Genomic DNA, 4,900 nt, shown 5'->3' on the forward strand with positions numbered 1-4,900 from the left:
GAGTCTGTATAAGGTTTGTCTGCCAGGCCTTCCCGTTAGTAAAGCATGCCCCCGTTACTAAGCCTATTTTGAGTGTTACTATGGATACTGTTCTACGAGATCACTTGGAGGTGATCCTTTGGAATTTAAATGGCTACTGTTTTATACTCTAAGTTTAGTAGAGTCATTTCACCTACCGCAGAAAAGACCATTAACATTAAAAAGCATTAGCCAAGTCCGAGATCAAATTACGATCCTTTAAGTCAATTTTCCCTACGTTACCCTGAATTGTTTACTTCACTGAACTCAATGTTCTCAAGCCTTATTTCAAACCTAAATTAAAAGGCAAGTGGGTAATTGAGGCTCGCTCTAAATTTAGTACCTTGTCAAACAGATTTAGAGATACATCTTTTAGTTAATTGCTTATCGTTTGCACTACTCGTCTTTTGTCCCTTTAAAATAAAGGTACAAATTACGGTTAACCATGACAAAATGCTCACAGGATTGTTATTGGATCAAAAGTAAAGGACATCGAATTTGGTGTAGAGATAAATATGCAATTTATTAATTACAAAATACATGAAATTAAAAGTTTCTATAGATATATTCGTGTAGTTGAGTTTTTTATCCATGCATTTGAAAAAACTTACTGGGCCTAGTACTTGTCATAAATACCAGTCAATCTGGTTTATATCTCCCATCGAGTCAATTGCAATGAAACTTCTGTGGCTCACAGTGCTTCCAGGGCTCGCAGTTGCTCTCAGTGCTTCCAGGGCTGTTTCACAAACAAAACATTGTTGCTCTTGAAATATCCGGCAACACAGCCTGTAATTTAAAAGGAATTATTAACCAAAATCCACAATAATGGTCACTTATCTTTCGTTACAACTGGTCTTAAAACCGAGGACAAATTAAAAAAAAATTACGTATTTTAAAACGCCCTTACCTATAAAACTAACGAGGTTTAAGGCTCTTACCATTAGAAATCTTTGCAAGTTGCCAATAATGAAGTATTTAAACTTCTAAAAGCATGAAAATTACAATAATTGTCTTAAATTTAAATCTTGGGACAATTGAAAAAATTACCATTAGAAATCTTTGCAAGCTGCCAATAATGAAGTATTTAAACTTCTACAAGCATGAAAATTACAATAATTGAACTAAAATTAAATCTTGGGACAACTGAAAAAATAGAGTTTAATTAGCTTATAGATTAATACTTAATTTATAGCACAACAGTTTAACACAATTTACAAATACCCTTTAGCTCTTTAGGTTTTCATAGACATCAAGTAAAAGATAAAGTTTCTTTAGAAAATTTCGTAAATAATTATTCCACTTACTAAATAGTTAAGAGTAGAGCTAAAGAGAAGGTGCAAGCCCCCCTCTGACGTACAGTAGACATTGTCTACCATACGCCAGAGGAGCTCCTCCCCACTTAAGGGGCGCCGCCCCTGAAGGGGGAGGATTAGCTTGCAAGGAATTAGGTTTAAGTATACTAAAAGAGCAAAGTCTTACCTTTTATTTTAGAATTAAGCCACAGCTACTGATATAATCCTGGGAGGAGTCAGAAGGTCTAAGAATTCTGGTGTTTTTTGAAGTGAAGCTGAAGTCCATATACAGAGACCTGAAAAATAATAAGATTAATATACCAAACGACAGAACTCGACCATAACGCAATTGAAAATATATAACACGCTTATAAAAATATTAAACCAAAAGGCAAAACTAGGGTAAAACACTAAACATATAAAATATGAATAACAAAACTATCACAACTATCACATTAACCTTAACAGCTTACGAAACAAAACAATCACACCCGCCTATGGGTATAATTGAACGCAACAACAGAAGAGAACCTCCCACAAAACTCTCACGCAACTCCACACTAACCGCCAATAAATTTTGCATTTGAAATAATGTTGAATTGTTGATGCCCTGTTATGCCTAAGAAATGCTTACCTCCATGAGCCAAGGAGGAAGGAGCCTGGAAATATTCTCTGACTTTTTTTGTAGTTTATTCAACGGCCACCAGATGGCACCGACAATGATGCATTTAGCCAAAATTATCAAAGTTATCACAAAGGATACCAAAATAAATCACGAACGGAATGCAGGGGCATAACTAAGAGAGAGAGAGAGAGAGAGAGAGAGAGAGAGAGAGAGAGAGAGAGAGAGAGAGAGAATGAGGAAAAATTTCCGAACGCTAAAAAAATTCACAATGTCGTGATTAAATTATTGTAGATCGAAAATCCGCAATTATATCAGTAAAAAATTATATTAATGTAGTTAGTTAAAAATTAAAACAAAGGCTTTCGAACACCTGATGTGTTTCAAACGTACCAATCGGCTGCCATGGTGGGGGGGTTGGGGGGGCGGGGCGTTGATGCCGACGCTAAGTACAATTACCTCGTTTTTACCAGCTATTCATGTATTTTTTAAGATCCACAGCGACCGACCTCATGACTTCCAGATTTCTCGGACTTCTGGATACGCTTATTGCGACAAGGATTTAATTCTAGTAAGAATAAATGAAGGGCTGCCCTTTACAAGCTGAATTTCAATCCTGCGTGCCTGAGGTTACAGTGAGGATATTCTTATATGCTGGTATGTTTTACCAACTGCAAGAGTAACTATCAAATTTATTCTTTATACGTCAGTCTTGAAGACTGGTAACCGTTAAAACACTATGATACGAAGAGTTTTTACTTGGCGTTTTGCTTAGCCATCAGTGTATTGAACACGCTAATACAAAAAACAGTTTACAAAATGTAAAGCACTTCACGTAACAATATGAATTTCAGTATCCTCTGTGGAAATTTATCACACTTCCGTGATGCTCTTTTCACATGTTGACAGATTGCCCTCTTGGCGTTTGCTTAGCTGTCAGTATATTGACCACGCTAATAGAAAAAAGAGTTTATAACAAGTACAGTAAATCACTGCACGTAACAATATGAATTACAGTATCTCTCGTGGTAGTTGATCAAACTTCTGTAATGCGCTGTTCACATTTTGACAGAGTTCCCTTTTGTCAGCGCCATCTAGTGGTCGCTGAATCAAAGTCATGGATGTTTTCTGGCTCCTTCCTCCTTGTCTCATGGAGGTAAACATTTCGTTGGCATAACAGAGTATCCGGTCAGTTATTATTTTTGTTTAATTAGTAGTAGACGAGAAATTCCTAGTAGTTTGGACGGTGGTTTTTGTGTCCCGCTTACAATTATTTTGATACAGATTGTCGACTGTCGTTTCCCATCGGTAAGTACGTTGAATATCTTTACTTTTTAATAAATTGTTATGGTTGAAAACATGGTTCTTGGTTTATAGTTGCAATGAGTTTTTAGTATATTTTTTTTTTGTTTTCAGGTTCCAGTCATGGGAGAGTATCTTCATTTCGGTCATACCACAGATCTTGGACCTCCTGACTTCCTAGGATTATATCCGTAACTATGGTTTATTCTATAAAATAAGGTAAGATATTTTCAGTAAACTCAAAACACTTTGCAAGCCAATCCTCCCCCTTCAGGGGCGGTGCCCCTGAAGTGGGGAGGATCTCCTCTGGCGTACGTTAGACATTGTCTACCGTACGTCAGAGGGCGGCTTGCACGGTTTTTTTTTTTTTTTTCTCTATTTTGGCTAGTGGATATTTTAGCTTTCATCAGTTTTCTTAAAGAGCCCAAGAGCTAATATCTGGAGACTAAACTATAAAGTTCATTTATATGGGTATAAGTTGACTTATATGGGTATGACATTTAGTAGTAAATTTTGATTAAAATTTTAAGTTTTCAGTATTAAACTGTTGAAAATTTAAGTTTTGATTTTGTTTCGGGTAAATGTTTGCTTGTCTTTTAAATTGTATAAGTTTAAGTGCTAAGACCTTTTGGTTTCTGGTTTATATTGTAATGTGATATTCTTTTAATCAGTGAGGTTTGAGGTTGCCTTTTTAAAGTTTGTTAGACTTGTTAAATTTTATGTAAATTGTGAGGTTAGGGGTGAAGATTTAAATTTAAAATAGAAAATAACTTAATGCTGTAAAATTTAGTTTCAATTAGACTTGCAAGACCAGCTGCAAAGAAAGACAAAGTATAGAGGAGACTAGCTAATTGTACCTAATTGATTACAGGTTATGCTGGTGAGAATCCATGTCGCAGCAATGAAGTTTATCATACAGCCCTGGAATCACTGTTGATAGCCCTGGAATCACTGTTGATAGCCCTGGAATCACTGTTGATAGCCCTGGAATCACTGTTGATAGCCCTGAATAGCCCTGGAATCACTTTTGATAGCCCTGAATAGCCCTGGAATCACTGTTGATAGCAGAACATCTTCGGTAGTACTTATGAGAGCAAAAGCAGTTTCATTGTTACTTGAAGGCAGGTATTAACCAGATGGACTGATATTAACCATTAGTAATGACCTTAGTAAGTTCTTTGGTTTGGAGTGGCTATACTGGCCTCAAGAAAAGACTTTCTAATGTGGTCAGTGATAAAATCCACAATTACACTTGAGTATAAACTAATCTGTAATTTTCTTTCAACCCAATAATCCTATTACTAGTTAGAAGTTACTTGCTATTCATTATGATGATGGATGAATATTATACAACGTAAAGTGCAGAAGTCAATCCCTGTTGGAAGTTCATTTTTATATACAATGGTAATACAATGTTTTACTGGTAAGGTGATGAGGATAAGGTCACGGAATATTAACTTCTAATCTCTATTTAGTATTTAAAACAATTGAATGGATAATCGTAGGGTCATTATCTTTAATTCAGACTTTTCAATAATTTAGCTTCCTGCCAAACCAGGTTCCATTATGAAACTTAATTCAGGATCGAGAACAGGCTTTGAAGCAGATACATTTTACGAAGGCTAGTGTGATAAAATCATGGGCTTTGAAGTCCTGAGTGTGTAGT

General features: G+C 35.8%; 2 long non-coding RNA genes across 2 annotated transcripts; one reads left to right on the top strand and one right to left on the bottom strand.

The window, feature by feature from the left end:
- Nucleotides 1-526: 526 nt before the first annotated feature.
- Nucleotides 527-1,928, bottom strand: LOC136828765 (uncharacterized). Its single transcript, XR_010850214.1, has 3 exons — nt 1,771-1,928; nt 1,498-1,606; nt 527-804 (listed from the first exon to the last, which is right to left on the bottom strand). It is a non-coding gene; the product is annotated as an uncharacterized lncRNA (long non-coding RNA).
- Nucleotides 1,929-3,083: 1,155 nt separating this feature from the next.
- LOC136828766 (uncharacterized) lies at nt 3,084-4,501 on the top strand. The gene is made up of 3 exons (XR_010850215.1): nt 3,084-3,240; nt 3,349-3,453; nt 4,106-4,501. It is a non-coding gene; the product is annotated as an uncharacterized lncRNA (long non-coding RNA).
- The last annotated feature ends 399 nt before the right edge of the window (nt 4,502-4,900 follow it).

Source organism: Macrobrachium rosenbergii, chromosome 43 (assembly GCF_040412425.1).
Source record: "Macrobrachium rosenbergii isolate ZJJX-2024 chromosome 43, ASM4041242v1, whole genome shotgun sequence".
Classification (NCBI taxonomy): Eukaryota; Metazoa; Arthropoda; class Malacostraca; order Decapoda; family Palaemonidae; genus Macrobrachium; species Macrobrachium rosenbergii.